This window comes from Varroa destructor, unplaced genomic scaffold (genome assembly GCF_002443255.2).
Source record: "Varroa destructor unplaced genomic scaffold, Vdes_3.0 BEIS01000004.1, whole genome shotgun sequence".
NCBI classification, from domain to species: domain Eukaryota; kingdom Metazoa; phylum Arthropoda; class Arachnida; order Mesostigmata; family Varroidae; genus Varroa; species Varroa destructor.
In genome coordinates, this window is record NW_019211457.1 from 7,544,801 (window position 1) to 7,565,544 (window position 20,744).

General features: G+C 41.1%; 1 long non-coding RNA gene across 14 annotated transcripts in view; it reads left to right on the plus strand.

Annotated features, from left to right (window-relative positions):
• LOC111250380 (uncharacterized) overlaps positions 1-17,827 on the plus strand; it is a 65,798-nt gene extending 47,971 nt beyond the window's left edge. For 12 of the 14 annotated variants that reach the window (XR_015326009.1, XR_015326010.1, XR_015326015.1 and 9 more), the window contains 2 exons: positions 13,156-17,090; positions 17,356-17,827. This is a non-coding gene — a long non-coding RNA (uncharacterized LOC111250380). Of the gene's footprint in view, positions 1-5,581; positions 5,779-13,155; positions 17,091-17,355 lie in introns of all 14 variants that reach the window. The other 2 variants (XR_015326002.1, XR_015326007.1) reach the window with 1 other exon arrangement.
• Positions 17,828-20,744: the final 2,917 nt, after the last annotated feature.

Sequence of the window (20,744 nt, forward strand, 5' to 3'; positions counted from 1 at the left end):
TAATACAGCGTTTTAATTCCTTTCTGCGGTGGCCGACGTAGACGTCTACAGAGACATAAATAGCGGATGCATACACAGAGCACCATGAAAGCGACATCTATGGGCGGAATTATGGCAGCAAAAAATCAAGCCACGGATTTTGATGTTGATCGTAACGCTTACTGCTGCGGTTTAATGGCGAACTAAGAGGAAATCGGTGAAACTAACACTACGTCGATGATGAGAGCGCAACGTGATCTCAGACGACGAGGAAAAGGCCTGAAATGACCATAGACACGAGGCGTGGCGTAGTCTGGGCGGGTAACGTACATCGTTTTGAGTACGTTCCCATGGAAACCATGAGCATGCGGTCAATGCTGGTTCAAATTTGACCGTTGGCAAATTCTTACCATGATAGTTGGATAACCTACCGTTTCATAGGAGGCAAGTTCAGATAAAGGCCCGCTGCGGCTAAACTTTCTCGTCGGGCCAAGTCTTTGATGCTACACCGAGGAAATAATTCTCAGAATTTGTTGACACAATAAAAAACTAAAAACGTTCGAAGAAGCGACTATATGGTACTAGGCAAAATGTCTACCAATAGATGGCCACTCTTCGTTAACTTTCTTATGCACTGTTGTATCCCGCTTGCGACTACTCTTGAGACTCCTGTTTTATCCTCCGTTGTTACGATTATTGCCTTTTTCATGTCGCTTTTATCCTTTTATACAGCTTGCTTTTTGGGGCTCGGTGTTTGATGGTCGTTGGGCCTTTTCTCGTCTTCTTTGCAAAAAGTCTTTTGAGTGCTCGATTCTTCGCGGCTCTGAAAGGCACTTGGCCATCGCCTTATGGCTTTGTTGTGCTATTCCTTTTTCCTTGCTTTTATCTACTGACCTCTTGAGATTAATGTCATCTCTTTCCTGCGGGCAGTAACGTCGTTTTCGTACTTTCACTACCGCAATGACGATGGCTGACCAGCATCGCCATGTATCTCTATCTTATGGTCACCTTCATTTTTTCACGGCTTTTTTGCCCCTGTTTAGTAGCACTATATGAAGAGACGGGAAACGGGCTAAATTGCCAAAGACCTGTTCGCGAGCTTCGCTATCAGATCAACAGACAATAGAACGACATATATGTGAGATAGCCAAGGATATGTACATTAGCAGCGTATAGAGTCCATCCAGATCGCCCTGTTTGCTTTGGTAGCTGGCCTCGTCGCAATATTTCAACTAGAGGGCTTGGTGGTCACATATCATCATTGCGAAGACGCTGCAGAAGAAACGCGTTCGTTGTTCAAGTTTGGGAACCGCTGAGACAGAGCTGGGGGATGCAAAAAGGGAGGGACTACGCACAGTGTGCATTCCGTGGTTACTGTATCTTTGTGCAGAGTTCTCCAATGTTCTCGAATGCAGAAGTGCCTCTCTTTTTCTGCTATTGAAGTACAAGCAGGGGCCAGGCAGCTACCGGCGAGAGGTGGTAGCATTGCGGGATAGAGCGAAAGTTATCCTGGTAGCACAATCTTCGTTAAGGCGAGGCCAAGAGGGGTCAGCGTGAGAGTTCATCACAAAAACCAATGTTCACCTAGTTTATAGTCACTGCTGGACAATGCCGCTTTGGTCACTCATCCCCATTGAATTGGGTATCGCTAACATACGCGGACACACATATACATATATCGAGTAAGCTCTTTAGCAATATATAGTGCTCTGTGGGCTTTCTCCACAAAAAGAAGCAGCAGCAGGCGAGCGCAATCGATCAGTACTGCAAGTGGCGGTAACAGTGAATGCTCGCCCCACAGCATTTTGTGCCCCTTCGTCGCCCTATCACAGAACTGGATAAAGAAGGCAAACTGCTTTCCCTTCGAGCAAGCCACAGTCAGAACAACACCTGCTAGGTCACAGGCCGCAACGGCCTCCGGCATATAAGAATATAAAGCAGCTCCCATCCCTTTACACGAACGATTAACTGAAGCAAGTAGCTCAACTACTGCTTACACAGTTACATCCTAGGTTTTGTCGCAGGTTGCCCACCAATGCCTAACCCAACTGTCACATCACTTGAAAGTACATTGGCTAGGTCAGGAAATTAATGGTAGCTTGGTTGCATTGTGGCAGAGTGTCTAAGGGAACGTGGAGGCATGCGCGATGTCGTTCTGTGTCTCTTTTAGACTAACGGTAAGGTAAGCCTGTCCTGGGTAGTTATAGTGTGCTATGACTTGCAACGATAAAGGCCCGAGGCCTGCTAGTAGTCGTCAGTCGCTGCTAGCGACGCGATCACAGCGTAGTTAATGCTATGCGAAAAAGGAAACTAACTGGGGGAATCCCATAATCGGAGCTCCAGCTGTACCTCCGAGTTTACCTCCGAGTTACTCACACCGAGTTTTCATGCACTCCGAAGAGCTCCTCACAAACATCAAGTACTGACAGTTTTGACGAAATCGTCTTCGTAGAGACCACATTGGGCGGATGAGTGATTAGCACGCAAGATACATGGGCAGTACAAACCTAATAACTTTTTACTAATGGGTTATTCAGAGGCCAAGAATTGCTTGAAATCGTCGGAACTATTGCTGTATAGGCGACAGACCGATAAGCCGCTTGAAAATAATATTATATTCTATACTACAGGTGTTGCCGACCAGAGTTGTGACGCATGTAAGTAGCGCATGTAAGTGGTTTCATACGTCTTGCTAAGTTTCGCTCTGGCTCAATCTTCTTCTATTGAAGTCAACTGGTTTTATTTTTATCCAACAGCGTTGGATCCAGCGCCAGCCGGAATGGGGTAACAAACTAAGTAATCTTTGTACCGCTTTAGTTTTCGCTTGGTTGTAGCCATTGTGTGCATGCACGCTGTGTTGACATAGCAGGACCAGCAACTCGTACAAATCGTGTTATTTTATTCACAGTCGTTCTGTATAAAAGAGACGCTAGATGAGCTAAAGAAACATATTTCTACCGTTGCCAGATGTGTCTCTAATTCGAAGTCTTAGCCCCTTATCTCTAAGATGATACCTCACCAGGACTGCCGACATCTTGTCCTGTAGTGTTCTCGGACAAGTTCATTCGAAGAAGCGACACGGCTTCCTAGTGATTCAATGGGTCTCGATATTCAATGAACTCACGATATGAATTTGCTACCACTCTCCTTCTAAACGATAAGAGAGCTCAGCCTTAACTCGTTCTTATGCTTCCTCTATTCTTTTTTACTTTTTCCTCAAGTCACTTTCTTCCTAATCCAGGGGTACTAGTGTGCTAGCAGTATTAGACAGCGCTTAGCTTGTGGTGTAACTTTTCTCGACAATCCCGCCTGTATAAGCACCGCACCTTCATCCTCTTTTTCGCTGCTGCTCTCGTTGCCGTTGCTTGAGGCCACTATTCGTGTGCTCAGTATCTTTTCGTGCATCCATATGCGATACGATATGGTAAAGCACAACAACGCAAGTGGCAGACGATGCGAAGCGGCTTACGGTTTGTCTGTCGTGGACCATGCCGAATTGCGCTTTTTTTAGACACAAAAACCTGTAAAAACCTAACGCCTACACTAAACGCATTGCCTGTTCTAACCCTAACGAGCAACAGCATTTGGCCGCAAGCCGCTGTACTCGGCCGCGAGTTCTATGTGACGACCCCAAGATGCTGAGACTGATATGATCGTTGTCGGGGCGTTATTACTAATGTCGCTATGCCTGGTGTCGAGTCGAGGGACACTGTCTGCTACAGTTCATCTGGGCGCTGCTACCTATCTGGTCCACGTGAGACTAATGAAAAAACAGTGTTTGGTTCTATGTTTTAAGTTTTACGTGCGGTACCGCCGTTAGGAGAAATAGACAGCCGGCTACCAACACGAAATGAGGCGTGCCTATGCCCGGGTTCGGACCTACACTACAGCGTGTTTCCAAAATCAATAGGCATATACTTTGCCCAGTAAGCTATCATGGCCGGTTTGGGTCTACGTGCTAGGAAGTGAAATCTTGTCGACGATCCTGAGGCTGTGCTGTCTACCACCAACAATGAGTAGAGAAACTGATCGAAGAAGATATATGAATGCAGGCTACGAGGCAGGAAAGGATCTATAGATGCTTTCGGAGCCGATAAACGAGAATCAAGCCTGGTTATACTATATGTATGTCGCATAACATCTTCGAATGGCAAAAATGGACCATGAACGAAAAAGTGGGAGAAAGATAGTTGTATACCAGTTTCGACAATCTATACAGACAAACAGACACATGAGAAAAAATCGAGGCAAGCAGTTAAAACAGATTTGAAGTGAGTTACTTACATAGTTAATTACCCATTAACCGGCATCCTATAAGTAAATAATCAAGTTTCCAACGGATCATGTGAGGCCATAAAGAAAAACGCAAGATGCTTTTTCATTGTTACGTTAGCACCATTTTTCTTTTTATTCGTCTTTTCACCGACACTTGGTTCTTTGCAGAGTGTCTCAAGTTGGAGAGGCATTAGTACACCCGGAGAGAGATAGAATCTGAATGGTAACTGGGAAGACAGGTGTATAATCAAAACACATTTTACAAATGTAATGACTTTGATTTTATTTTCAACGGATCGAACTTATTATTATATTTCATTGAAGGCATTCATATACATTGAAGGCTCGACTTCCAAATCCCTGTCTACAAAATCACACGTATTCTGCCAGTGCTCTTATTATATTATATAGAGGACCTTCTCTATAAACCGAATCCACTTCGTTAACCCTTCTCTGGATCATATCTGGCCCGTTCACCTCCTGGCTAATTAATGTCACTCCATCTTAGCCAGTGAATCTTAGGTCGCTGTACGTCCGCTTTCTGTTGCGTTGGCCACCGCTGTTTTTTACGAACTTTCACACCAGCGGTCGCCATCATAACCTCCCACTGTGCCCCATTTTGGCATCTTTAAATAACCTTTTGTCTTGCCGTGATCTTTTCTTGCGCCGTTTTCTTTTTGTGGGCGATGTGACGCAAGCGAACTACCCCATGCCGGCCTCCGGAGGCGCTGTCCTCTCACAGAGAAATTGCTCAACATACCTCTTTTCAAAAGCGAGATAACGCAGAATGTTTTTGTCCATTGTCATGCTTTGACCACGTCCAGTTGAACGGGATGAGCTCCCGCCCACCTTGGAGAAGAAACGGCTCCCCTTTCGAAGCACACGAACCTGTCGTTGTCGACTAACCCCCCTTGGGTGTAACAGAGAGAGACTGCAAACACCCGTTATTATTGAAGCATCTGCTACTGCCAGGGTTCCATGCTATTAGTGTATAATAAGCCCCTTACCGCTGCTGCTGGTTCATCTCTTGAGAAAAAGCGGAACGAGGCAGGATAATTTTGCACGTGACTTACTGCGTCGCCCTCTGCGTTGACGGCACGGGCTCTGTTTTCTTACCGCCTGCCACATGAGAGTCGTGTCCAGGGTCGCTGGGCCGTCGGCTCACATTGGCTGGATTATGCAGCACGCTTGATTCTAACTTTTGCAAGTAATACACCGGCATGGTATACTCACATGGACATCACAGATAGGAAACGCCAAACGAGGCCACTTCTAAGTAGGACCAGTAGCAGGTCCGACCGGTTCTTAACGATGCAGTTGCTCCTAGGTTATGCTTGCGGGTGTCTCCGGCGACTGCGACTCTTGCTGATAGTTTCACACGTATGAGCGATACTGATATCAATCAACAGCTAACACCGAAGAACGGGCGGAGGGTCTGTATGCAAATGGAATTGGGACTGTTGTCAAATAAACGTGTGTGTCAGCAAGTCTCTACAGTCTTCCTGCTTACCACGCCAGAACAAGGTAAGATGATCGGAATGATCTTGGTTGATCACAATGGTCTTGATGATGCAGGTGATGATTACGCTAAGAAGCGGCTATGTCCTTTATCGTTTTAGTTAACTGCACGGACCGCTGTGTTAATTTCTTTCCGGTACTCTCATGCACCAGCAGATAGCTTCAACTAAGTTGTTTAGCAGACATAGAGGAACGACGAGAGCAGACATCGTCGATGTTTCATTGCTGGCTTGTCGTCGTGACAGAAGAGCGTGGGTTGTTTGGGAATTCGTATAAGTAGTCACTGATTGGTCAATCATCAGCAATACATTTATGAAGAGTTAGCTGACAAAAAAATAAGTTTTGAGAATAACTTATGATTGGGTTTTTACCCATTTAGTCGGTGAATAGGTGGACGCTGGGGAAGGTGGTTATAACTATGCTTTTTGAAGTGGAAACACAGCCCAGATTAGGTAAACATCCTGACAAGCCTGATAGGGAGAATAGATTTATCAGCACTTTTCATTGTACGACGAGCATCAGGCGGGACCCTACACATGCCTATTGCATGTCACATGCCACGTAAATTAGAGGTGCAATTAGAAAAAGGAACAATCCTGATCACTCAGCATTACAGATACTTGTAATTTTGACAAGTTTAAGCACGGTTTCTTTTTAAATTGCATATCTATAGTGGAACTGTTTTTGAGGCCTAGAATGACTAAAAATTGGAATTAATAGCGATTAGCTGATAATAACCCGAAATTTAAATCCATTTCATTCAAAGCTTTTTCATTTAAACACATGTTTCACCTAGCTGGTTCTCACGAATTGGCCACGAGCGTATTTGGTTTGAGATCACAGTCCTATCAGGCCTGCTGGACATCAAACTGGTGGTAGATTTCCATAAAAAACCTTTCAGTAAATGCTCGTGTTAGTACTTAGAATGAAATTCCGACTGACAAAAAAAACGGCTAAATGTTCTACACCTCATCGGAACAGTTTATCGAGACTGGTCTTCCTTAGCGCACTTCTCCTTCCTTGTTTGCCCTCTAGGCTTGATTTTAAAAAACATTTATCTTAGCTCGACAAAACGTTGAGGCAAATACAGGTCGCTCGAAGGGCGGCTTGCATTCAGCCGGGAATGTTACGAAGGCTAACCGAAAATTCTGGATTTTTGGGAAAGAAGGTAGGCAGAGTCAAAATGCTGCGCAGGCATCTTGTCATTGTTCAATAACAGGCTAAACTGAACAGATGGTTGCACGTTGTGCCATTGCAAACCTTGAGGGCGGGTATAACCCTGTGTTCTTATCATGAGGAAGTCTAATCTAACCAGCCCATTGCGTATAATACGATACACTTATTCCAGATATAGCATGGCTTGTATAACAATTTGAAATTTTTGTTTGTCGATAGTTCACTAGCTCTAGAGAGTATGGAAAACGTTTCATTCTGACATTCCTATCGAGAATACACATACGAGAATATACATAATGCGCTAACATGACCTGTACAATCTATTAACAGGTCTATTCGATTTATATCTAGGCATAATTCCACTCGACAGTGACATGGAATCGTTTCATGCGTTTATGTTGCCTGTGCTTACCTAACCCTGCTAATCTCCAATTTCGACTGCATGTCAGTGTAAGCTCCTTTCATTCGAACAGTCAATGCAGAATACAGATTGAACGGAAGGACAGTTGAAATGAAAAAAAAAAAAGTTGAAATCCGTCGCCTCTATTTATACATTCCATCTTTTATCGAGAGGCGTCATTGTCCCTCCTGGCAATTCACCGACTTTTACAGGTTAGTAACGGCACACCCGCAGGGCTACTTGTTAAACCTAGGCAGACTCCGGTTACTTAAAACGACACTCCTTCGCGTTGTCTATTTGTAATAAACACGGTCCTTTCTGTCCTTTTAGAAGAGAGAATAGAGCCGGACGTCAGACAATAAACTTGGCCAACAATGACGATGAGATTTCGAAGTATCCTAAACCTGGGAGACTTTTAGAATATTGCCTTAATGAAAATGGCGTACTCCACTGAGGATATCGTCTTTGCATTTTCAAGTATAGGATAGCTTCTCCTTGTCCGCTGATCGAAATTCAACAAATGAATTCAAAATAGGTTCCCAACAAAGCGGCTGCAACCGGTGAAGATCAGGGAGTAGCAGCAAAGTTCCCAGCTAAGCGGCTGCAACCGATGAAGATTAGGAAGCAGCAGCAAAGGTGAGTCATTCTGAAATATACTGTTCTAGTTCGATACCTCGGAGATTGCATCGGCCTAGAATGAAACAGGAACAGGCAACCAACCACAAAACGATACGAAGGCAATACAACTGGCGGAATAGAAGGATCCTATTGCACCAGCATAATATTCGTCAACGGATTTCTTGAAGAGGCAGTGTCATCACCACTGAAAGACTAAACTATTTTTGAGGCTGGCGATGGCTTTGATGTGAGAGCAGAAGAAAGAAGTAAAGGGTTATTTTGGCTTTTTGTCGAAAAACGTAGATCGGTACGTGAAAAAAAAACCCGCTTTTCCTGACACCATTCGAACATGTCAGGGATATTTAGTAATGATTAGGAGTGCGTCTTAGCTCGAAGAGAAAGTGGATCAGAAGCCCCTACTGATCTCGGCTATGAGCCAGACAGATGTATTCTATAAAAAACTAAATATGTTGTGTAGAGAAAAATTGTTTAAGATACTTGGTATTACGGTAAATTGGATTTAGGTTAGATTAGACTTAGGTGTGGTCTTGAGTGCTTACAAGTAAAGCCCAAGAAAAGCTTTGAGCAGACACAGGCAGGTCAGCCGATTATCAAAGCTATGTAATGCGTCATTTTACTTTTAACGCATTAATATTTGAAAATCACGTAAATAATGTGATACATTATTATTCATCGCGCTGATCTGAGGCGTCGTCCAGATACAAGCATCTGTAGAATCCACCCGTTGTCACCGTTTAAGTCAACATTTGAAAAGAATGGATATGCTCAAAGCCAAAACGATTCCATCGTGGTACTGCCGCTAAACAATGAATAATTAACAATTTAGTGAAAAAAACGGATAACAACTAATTCACAAATGAATGAAACTTTTCGTTCACATATTTTCAGCAGCGCAGGGTTTCGAATACAGGAAAATTGCTGTAGGCCAAGTCCTGCCATGCAGGAAAGGACGGTGTGCATTTTACTGTGTGTACAAGATGAAGTCAGCTGATAAACGCCACTATAATCGGGTAGCCGCTAGTAATCGAATTTTGTGAGGCCCATAATATTAGGAACATGTGATGATGTGATGATCTAGGTACAAATCCAAACATAAATGCACTTCGTCTCGTGCTGGGCCAATCGTCTGGTCGAATAGCTGACGGTTGTGTCGGGCATAAAACTAAAAGCTTCAAACGCTTCTGCTTTTACGTGTATTGATTCGCGGATGGCTGCTATCAAATGTTCATTAGTACTTCCGTTTCACACACACAGGAAGTTGGTACGCGGCGAAATAACGTAGATCTCATTCTTAGGACAATCCTCTACAATATTTCGAGGAGCGAGAAGCGTCTCAGCGGGCCAAGATGAACCAAATCTACTTTCAGAAATGGTAGCAGCTCACACAACGCCGTCAGGCGTCGATGTCGTGAGGGTGTCGACCATTACAATAAAAGTCATAACGAATCAAGGAACCCTTGAGCTCGCGTTGGCTTCGAAGCCATTTATGTGCGCCTCAATGACGCCGAAAGTGTACTTTATCTTATCGTAGCAGTAGTAGCGGTAATAGATAGAGGGCGGAAAGTGGCCTTTGGCATCAAACTAGGGTGTGCATGGTTTCTTTTAACCAGAAATCCTTACGAGCCCTTCCTGTTAGCATTTTCTAGTATGTAGCACACCATTAACATTGCCGACCTATGAACATCCCGCTCCTGTCCACCTTCGCTAACATAGAAGCATATTCATGTGTAGACATACATTTACACAAGCTAACGAACGATCATCCTCCTACCAACATTACTGTATATGTGGGTTGCTGAAATTGCAACATTTATCAAAAGATAACATTTTTGAGAGACGTTAAGGGAATCGTCCCTCCTGCCGCGTTTTCGTGAAGCGTAAGAATATTTTGTTCGAATCCGTACCCGCAGCAATCCGACCAAGTTCTGTCATTCTTATTCTGAAAGCAGCGCCTCTTTTTCTCCGACGTTACTATGCCACTCGGCCTCAATTCTGAGCTCATGCTTCATTTCATTCTCTCTATCAATTTTCTCTGTATGCCTCTAAAGAAAGCTAAATTCTTTTCTCCTCGGCTCATAGAGCAGCGTCGGTGGGCATCCGTACGGATTCGGCCCTGTCTTACCTACCATTATAGTCCATGCTCGGGGACGCTGGGTCGGCGGCTACCCGTGAACCGTCGTTCCACAATAGTGAATAGAAACGATAACAATATTGAAATGCCCCGCACCTCACATCTGCCTTTGCTTCCTTCTACCCGCAAACGTCCTTTTATTCCGGTGTACCCCCTGGAACACCTTTACGACCTGCGTCAACATGCAGAAACTCTTTTCTATAACGTCCTGTATGTATACCAACGCTATAGCATAGTTTATTTTTTTTAATTGGGTTTTTCTACCCAATTGGTCATTAATCTTGCCGTGGCCATCGCTGCTGCCGCTGCAAACGGGGCTCACAAATCTAGGTCTGATTCGATCCACGGTCTAGAGCAAATTTCAGGGGTTGATAAAATACGTTGTCGCTATTTCGCCAGTTGGTCACTGAGGCACTTAAGGTAGGCTTCTGAGTATCGCTTGAAGCTAATCTCAAGCCTTCAGTTGCTTGCGCCATATTACTGCCTCCATGGCCGTGCAGTTTATACTGCTGCGCAAACCCATTATATCGTTTTGATTTCAATTTCTTCTTTCACAACCGATAAATACGAGCACGTTTACTCGTTATGTCGTGATTTTGCGAAAGGCAGTCGGGCGTTAATGCTTGTGCTACCGGGCTACTTGTGATATACCGCGCCTTGTCGAGTTATATTTTCCTCTATGCAAGTAACTGCGTATGCGACAACAATAACGGCTTTCGCAACAAGCATATATTTAGTATACATATATGTTAATTACTATGAAGATTGCTATTACTATTTCAATGATAATTTCACGACTTGTAATAGCGTCCGAGCTGGCTAGCATGTTTGGCCATGCACATATAAACATGGACGTATAACAGGATAATGGTACACAAACTTTCAAGTAGAGGGACGTGTTTATGATCGAACGAAAAAACAGATCAGGTTTCGTTAATTGTAGTTGAACGATTATTGTAACAAAATGATGCCGTACTTTGTCACGGTTGGTCAACCAATGGGCAAAAGTGTATGTAATGAAAGATTGAGATTTAGTGGGTTTGTTTCTGTTCTAATGTAGTATTGGGCTCGATGTTTGTTTTTATAATTTGCTGTTTTCTTAGATTGTTGAATCTTTTCAATATATTATTAGCAACTAGGCACCTTGGCATTTAAATGAGTTCCATCTTAAAATAATAATAATCTCAATATTATTCATTTATCATGTGTATGAAGCAGTTGTTAATATAAATACTAACCATATGCGATCCTGATAGTTAAATATTGTGTTTATTATGTGTTTGTAGAAAATTGTACATCCACAATAAGACATTTAAATATACATAATGAAAGGAGTATAGTTAATATATAAAAATATTTACGATAATCATCTATTACTAAATCAAAAATGGGCTTGAAATTGCCAACGAAAACTGGAATATTCATACTAAATGTAAAAAAATATTAGTAAAAATTTCTATTCGTATTCTCAATCATACATTTAATACCGTTGTGATCTTTTGTTTGCATCAAGCTGATCCTTATATTATTCAGATACTGGGGTTAGAGCGACATTTCGTAAAACCGTAATTTCCAACCTTTGAACCCAATGAAGTATCATCTAGTTGTCTCGAGTACAATTTTCGGGCTTAACCACTTCCACACTAGCCAATATTTTCTTCAAATTGAAGTATTTAGGTATTGTATTGAAGTATAAACTGGGTGTCAACAAAGAAAATTTAGTAGCTAGCTTTTTCACGAAATATTCTTGCAAGCTTCCATATGACACCGGTGGCGCCCTTCATGAGCTAGTAACTTACCGTACGGTTTACACATCGGCAGTATTGCGAGAGAAAATCGATAGAGGGCGCTGTCAGCGGCCTAAAACGTTTTTGTTGGCAGCCATAGAGAGCGCCACATGTACCGTTTTTCGTGTGTCTCGTCTGATGTTTAAGCCGCTAGACACTACTTCAGAGGGCTGGCTCCCAGTAGAAAAAAATCTACCTATTATGAAATTCAAAGCTAGGCCACTACGTAGTTTCAAATTCAGCAGGCAAACACGTTACACACTGAGCTATCACGGGAATGCGCCCCGTATACCTTATGAAACTTGTTCCATATAATCGAGCGCGATAAACAATATCTATTTACAGATAAAGACATTATTTTAAGATTAGATAAATTTTCTATTATTAGATTGATTTCTATTAGATATTTTTTTAATATATACATATATATCAGAAATAATGATATGTATCACCCTTTTAGCATTCGTTCAAGGGACTGTCAAGGTCGGGAGTTCGAAACGAGCAATGTGAAAAGTCTGAGCAAAAGAAAAGAATCTGACTATATTCAACGTCTTATTTTCCTTTAGATTTTTATCCTTTATATTTTTTCCTTTTTTTTTTTCTTTTTATAGATTATTTATATTAGAAAGTGTATCCATGCTAAGACTAAAGCGTGGATCTCTTCTGCGCCCTTCCGCTTAATAGCCAAATACGTTATCACTGTATTCCCGAGGCGGCATTCTGTAATAATTTGCTCCGTAGTTTCCATACGCCACATATTTCAAGCTATAAATCGTTATCAGATTTATCAGGAGTAAATTGTAACTACGAAGATATCTAGCAGATCAACGCGTCATTGGCGGAAGAGGAGCTAAGGTAACTTGGTGCCTTCAATTGAAATTGGCTTATGTCCTTTTTAAATCTATAACTCTTCGGTGAGAGCCCTACAACGAAAAAGTGAGAAGAATAAAACAATGTTATTAAAACTATTAATTATATGAAAACGAACAGATCTGAGGAAATAAGGCCCACTATATAGAAAATAAGTCTATTATCCAAGCCTAACACGGCGATAGTAATCATGGTTGTATAGGGAATTGATTATTGGCCCCTCTATTGGGAAATTGGTTATCATCATCATAAAATCAAAAAACGTCCATGGAATATTTAACTAGTTAGCTAATATAAAAATGTTATTTCACATTTCTATTGCTTGACTGACAACATTGGATGAGGGATCTAACAGATGCATACTGACTTTGTGATTGCAGGTAGGATCAAGTGTCATCGGCTTATGTCTTCGTCTGTTAGCATTAACACGGCTGTGAGGGCTTAGCTTTGGCAATAAGCGGAGCAAGCACTTTGCTTTCGGATAGAAGGTGGTCATTTGTTAACGTGGGGGAACGGAATCACCATACCGGCACGCATTGTGAAGTGCCCTATCTGACATAAATATTTGTAGACATAATAATAGATAAATATAAACATAAGTAGTTTTTCAGCTACCGTATTTTAGTGTTAGTCAATGGAAAATACTCGGCTACCGCTAGAGCTACCTCGGCCTGTTCTCGAGGTACAATACTAACAAATGTTTCGGGCCTCACGTTCCGTATTTTAAACGGGAGTCTTAGTACAATCCTGGGACACCTTATCTTTATTTTGTATATGAATTCAATAATGCACGTGTTACATTTATTGGTATTCATGAATATATATATGTAGTGTAAAAACCTGCGCGAGCGTCAATAGGGGCTTGATGTCGCAGGATATTCGAGACTATGGGTTCAAAAATGTGCCGTTCTGCACTTTAGCCATGTAAATCCGAATCATATGTACTCCATCGGCGGCCTTAACCTAGAGATAATAAGAGCTATCCGCCACTTAAGGGCTTACTTAAAATATACAGCATATGCGTTGAATATTGCTCACCATGCAATATGTTTATTTATCCTAGAGGATATATATCAGATCATTTAGGATGCAAGTTACTCATTCATGTATGTTTGAAAAAATTCTAAAAGCATATTAATAGGCGTTCGAACGTATCAATAAGCAAGTCTAAAGATAGCAATGTTCGATACGAAGTAGCGTGCTTTTACCAAATTAATTAACATAAAAAGTTATACACTTAACAACACTTATAAAATAGTCTAGTTTTTTTGCCTATAAATATAAGTCGCTATAGTAACTTTGAGAAAAATATGTTATTCAGCGTAATTCTCACAGTTGTCGAATCTTGTTTACGCTACATCGCGGCAAAACGGACACAATGAAATGCCAAAAGTAGCTGCTTAAAATCTAAATTATTTTTACCTGTAGCTTCTAAAATATCTCTTCCCTTTTTTACGCTACTTGATATTGTACCAGTGTGGATCTAAGAAGGCTTATGATAGCCATATGGAAAAAGTTTTAAAATTTAATCCTTTGTTTCTTTCTCCGTGGGAATCCGATATTAAACACATAATCGAAATTCGGTTCTTATACAATTAAACATCTTCCTGTGACTCTTCAGGTCGGTCGCTAGAGGCTCTCGTTTCATTATCTAGGTATCGCTAATGTATCAAAATAGCTTGATGATTCTGAACCGGTGTCTGTTTCCTTTGGCAGTATCTTACTAAAGATACGATATAATTTAATAGGCAAAGTAAGAAAAAAGCGTGGAAAGGTCAAAACACTCGCTTTCCGTTAAGTAATACCCTCGACAGTGCGGCTTTAAGACACAGCTGTTCTTACCAGATAGATAAACAGTGCCTCCGCTGAAATCAAATTGCCTTTAAGGGCGAATAAAAAAATGATCAGCTACACAAATGTTATTTTCTAAGTCGATTTACTATAACGTATCATTTTTAATGTTACAACATTTCAATAGATTTAATTCACGGCAACTGGATGGGATGACTATATAATTTTTATCACAATGAACTTCTATATTTCCTGTATCTAATAAATGAATTTATCTATAAACCATCTTGAAAATCAACGAAATTACCCATTAAAAGCCTAAGTACAAAAAAAGATTCATTACTATTCCGGTTCCATGTGCAACAGCGTAGTTCAGATCCAGCAAAGTTTGATACGAGCGGATAAACGATTAGGAGGTATGGGTTATGGCCACCGTTACAAATCAACCATTACATCTTTCTCTTCCATTATTAATGGAAATGGTTAATAGAACCAAACATTTCATCTTATCTTTACTGCCTACAATGCAATCTACCAGTTACTACTTGAATATGCAAGGCTTATCTTGACCCATTTAGCTTTCAGCCACCATGTATCCTTCCCGTATAATCTTTGAGGACCGAATGTTAGTTTTATTCTTACTCAATCCAGGTTTCTGGCCATGATTCGAGTATCATTCAATAAGCAATAGAACACTTTGTTTCGTACTGATCTTACATGCACTTACGACAAAAAGCGCAGGGGCTTCTCTATATATGATTTGTCCTTACAAAGAGTTTCTCGTAGAGGTACGGCTTGACGTACACTTGACGTATACGTTTTTATTTCAGTTGAATGCGCAGTTTATGCCCAACTGCGTTGTCAACAGAGCGTTACAAATCCCTCTATCTCTTTTGAGAATAAGCTTCGACACACCTCGCCTTTCTCGAATCACTTATGCTTCTGGTAGAAAGAGAACGATTCTGCGTATGCCTGAATTTGAACGATACCCATAGACGGCCTTTTTTTCCGCAGGCACGTTTGCCGACCAGCGTGGGCGTCAAAGGGCGTTCCAAAACAACATGCACGAATCGTGAAAAGAGTATGTGGACTAAGCGCACACGAGATGCTATTCAACTCCAGTGTCCAGGGCCACTACGACAGACTGAATAAGCCATACTAGAATTTGTGACATTTTGTCATACAACTTAGTGAGAAATACTTTCGAATGGCATGCCTTCACTGGACCTCCGTACATAAAAACGGTGCTCAAATTGTTTTTCTAAGGCACTTAGTTAGTTATAGTGTAAATAAGCAAAAAAGTAAAGATTGTGAAAACAATAGTAATGCCATTGACGACAAGATAACCATACTAACTGAAAGACATATTGGTTCAAAACGTAAGCCTATGAAAAACGATATGATTATATAATAACGGTCACGAACTTCATGTGTTGGTAATGGAAAGTAGCAGTTTCAGAGTGTGTATTTTCTTTATAAACTGCATGCTCGTTTAGCATTTTATAAATTCGTTTAGCGCCTTTCACAGACCTTTTCTTCACTTTGTCCTTTTCTGGAAACATCTCTGCTTGTTGCGTTTTGTGTCAGCATTGCGTAATATTTGAGCAGCCCAATCAGTTTTGTTTTCGATTGAAATTTTCCGAATTGCCGGTTTGTGCTTCCGCGTTCTTGTAACCCCTTACGCTACTATAGCGCTCAACGATACCCCCTTATGTAGGCTTGGGTAAGAGTTCTCCGACCTCAACTATACAGGAACTTCGTTGGTGAGCAACACTGACACAGTATATGCTGACTTCGCAAAATATGATCCTATTTATATAGCCTCATGGCATGCGAATAACTTAGCTCTACTCTTACAGTAATCTTACAAAGAGCAGTTCTTGGTTCTTTTCTGTTTCAATAAACCATTACCAGGGGGAGCCTCTTATTCTAGGAGATGGACTGAGTGCCAGCAATATTTAAGTGTACCCTTTTTCATCTACCCTGTTCTGTACCTCGTTCTCAAATCTGTCAAAAACACCGTATGAGATAGAAGCTAGGTATTACGAATTTGATGAAGTTCAGCCTGAACTTCACGTGTTGTATTTGGGCGTATGTGGACGTGTGAATACAGTGGATAGCAATAAATGTCTTAGGGAGAACAAGTGACGACATCTAAGGCACCAATGTACTATGAGTGACTAAGAGAATTGGATGTCCTGTTAGCTTTACGGTGCCTATGGGCCACCATTCTTGTAGGTAAAGACAAAAGTGCCAGTAATAGCAGGACCTTTTCTGTTGGCTCTATGCGCCAAGATGAGAAGTAGCCCTAGAGCATAGTGGATTTCGAGCGTCCCGTCACATCATAGGAGGAAACAGTTGCGATAAAAAACGTGAACGACGGAAAAAGGAAAACCAGATTACATGTTAACGAGAATCTGGAGCAAGCAGTAGTATTCAGGACCTGCTACGCTGCATATGTTTATTAAACGGATCCATTACATCGGAAAGAACGCAATTTTTAATATCACTCTTTCATAGAAAGGTATTATCACCAAGTAAAACTGACATTGCAATATCTTATCGTTTATACTAATACAATACGCATCGGTTTTTTTCGAATACTGAGAAATAGTTTTCATGAAGAGTACGGTTTGTGTCGGACACGTCTCTCATAATGATAAAACGAATACTATTACGAGGTTTCGTGGTTTCACTTTCGCTTGTATTTCGCGCTTTCATGCACCATTGGACATTTTGAACTTACGTTGATCATTAAGAGTTAAACTTTTTCTTTTTTGCTTTTTTAGGTCAGAAAGAAGAAAGCAAGTAATCAACATAGGTAAACAAATAAAGCAGCTGTTAGTAGATATAATCGATTGCGTATCCTTTGGCGTGCATTATATGCAATGATGTCTCATCAAAGAGAGTGCGTTCAAAACAACGTATAATAGAAACGATAACGGCGATGATTGGACTCACAGGACCTAAGTAGCTGCGTCGATTGAAAGCAATTAGTGTGATTGACCTCGGATAGCAAACATCTCAGTGGACGACATTACGTATTGGAGTTGATCCAAGCTAGCTTCGCGCTCGCTGGCAATAGTTTGAAACAACGCTTAACGGCAACACCAAATATACAAGAAATAGCAAGTACCAGATAACAATATACGATCCCTGAAAAATACTGTCGTTTGTAACCTAAACAAACAAAAGAACATCGATAGATCGAACCATTACATAAGACACAAATAAAGGAATCATATGTTTCAGCAGTTAACACATGTAATGTTTTTTTCTATAGTTTTTGGCAGTAGCTAAGAGGATCGATAGCATACGCATCTAGGACAGGTCTATTCTTCAATGTTCCCTTTGAGTGACAATCAGTATAACGAGAAACTTAGTACTGGACATTTTGATTTAGAGAATTTATTCCACGCAATCCGTTAAACGAGCAAAGCATTAATTCAGTCGTTTAACCTAAGTTCTAGGCCGCCGATCGTGCTTCGGAAATGCACGAAATTCCCACGTCCTGCTTATTCGTCGTTGGTCATTCAGACCAATATTTTCACAATGTAAGCAAATATGTACTTGATATAATCGTGTAGTTCGCATGCCGAAACTAAATTATCACAGGACATAGCCCGGACCATTACCACCAAATGCGTTTCGGTACTTCGTGACTAGATAGTGTGACAATGTATTAAAATGGAGAGAAAGACTTCCGGCCAGTTTAAAACTTTACAACAGTATATAAAGTCAACTGGAGAAATGAGAAAGACTTTCTGAAATAGTTGTTTGAACTCCCTATAAAAGGGATCTTTAAAGTGTTGAAAAATCCTTGATAAGAGTGCCCTTCTCTGTATAGAGCGACCTTTCTTGCACTCTGTGTTATGTCGCAAATACTAAGGACAAGCCAGACACGCTCTCGCAGCACATTTCCACCGCTTTGAATACCATATGCAGTGAGACTGTCCGACAACAGTTGTGTTATGGAATTACCTTCTTTTACCCTTTCTATTCGCCCTTCATTTTCTGTCTTCCTTCCCTGGCAATTACTTTTCACTCTACAAGCACACTCCTTTTACTCTTCACGTTCAGCGTTAACCAGCGTCACGACAAAAGGCACAAGAATACTCCGAAATTCTGCTATTCAAGTCTGTATACATGCACACATTAATTAGAACATGTATGTTGTCATGTATCAGAGCTATGTTCCAAGTAAGCTCCCTCGTGATTTGTGCCAATTTGCCAACAAAAATAACGCCCACCTACAATGCAACATAACCGCTCCTGCAGACAACACCGAAGTTACCAGATAACTAAGCCTCATCAGCTTTGCTTTTGCTAATTTGGTTCGCCGCTTCTTCTGCGACCGGTTGCTTCGCGCCTTACTTAGTGACCCTACAGACCCCAGTCACCCCTCATAGCATCGGTGACCACCTTTGGGCGGGTCGCCCTTATTACGGTTATTAACCACTTGCCACGCTCTAGGTGAACTAGGATAGAGAAGCCTATTATGAAGGCATGATAATAAGAGTGCAGTTTTTAACAAAGATGATCTAAAGCGTTAGATATATAGTCGATTAGATTCCGAGGAGCATCACATATGGGCTTATCTGTCATGGACCTGAAAATCCCTTTCTTGCTTTTCTTCTGCATTTCCAGTGTTTCGTGGTATAATTTCATAACAATCGACAAATCACGCACTGTGTGTTCCGTTCTGCCTAAAAGCTCCAATGATCATAGTAAATTGCCCCTCTGGCTAATGTCGTGAGATGTACCTATTTCCTCCACACCCTGAATCTTCTAATTTCCGTTATTAAAATGATTACACCAGTTAGAAACTGTTTTTGCATTCAGGACCTCTTTGTCCAAAAATCTCATTATCGCCGATAAATGACGTTAGAACTCTCATTTCCGAAAACCATAACTTTGATCGGAATCATTAAGCGTTGGCCTTTGACAACTTTTTTTATGGTAACGTTTCTGTCATGACGCTCAATATTCTTCTTGTTATTACTATTATCGTAGACAAAATACTGTTGTATTTCGCACCATTGAACGCTATAGAATATGAAAGACAAAAACTGAGAGTACTTTGGGGGTAATCTCCACTTGCTAAACATGATCGATGCCCGTGAAACATGGTCAGTTTCAATGCTACAGTTCAGGCAAGTAGCCCTTTGTTTCTATATTCCCTTAATAATATTTCAACAAACATTTATTGGTGATCAGCGAAGTGTTACCTACTCCTTAACGACATAATTATTTCTCTTCAGTTTCAAGTACCTCAAAAAAGATTAAATTTGTTATCTACAAAACTAACATTAAGTAATTTGACTGCTTATAATTAATACGCAATTCTTTGAATGCGTTTTTATCATAACCACGAGAAGCGGCCATCGCTAACTTAAATTCCAGTGTGGGCTAGTAGTTACAATGGCATACCATTACCATGCCATCTTAAAGGTCTGCTAGAGAAACCCCAGCTACGACCCGCGAGGTCTATCCCGGCTAAACCTGAAACAAGGGCAAGTCTTTGAAGCAAAGGGGTGACTTTAGGGATTCGTTTACACAGAAGAAATAGCTGAAAGCATTAAGAAAATTACGTGCAAGTACTCCTAGCCGCTTGCAATCACAGTAGGACAATCAATTATTACACAATAGTAACAAATCTCTGTCGACCGACCTATTCCCTACTTTCCGTAATTTTAGCACATGCTGCCTTTATCAGTTCACGTATCGACTTGTAAAGTCGGAGACATCGTCCTTTCGGAAACTCAAACTTAGTCATAGTATTGTCATGCAATAACGAGACCAATTAGTTGTGTTTGTTCTATAATTAGCTATTTATCTGGCTGCGCACTAGCGAATAATTTTGTAGGCTGTTTAACACGGTCACCTTCCTTCATCGTGACTTGGCCTTCTGCTATCGTCATCAACATCGCTCAATTTAAATCGATTCGATCTTAACCATCCTAATTCTGTTCGTGTCTTTCATCGGCAAACTCTATCGTTGTAAGGAAATACTACGATTGCCGCTTAATCGGCGTTGATCCACTTACTCTGTTTATTTTCGTCTTCGGCCCCCTTCATCGAGTTCCTCGCCCAAAAACAGAAGATGGCTGAGAAAAAACCTACTTGTGAAAATGATTAAAACCTTACTTCATACGCCTGTCTAATCCTCTTTTCTCAT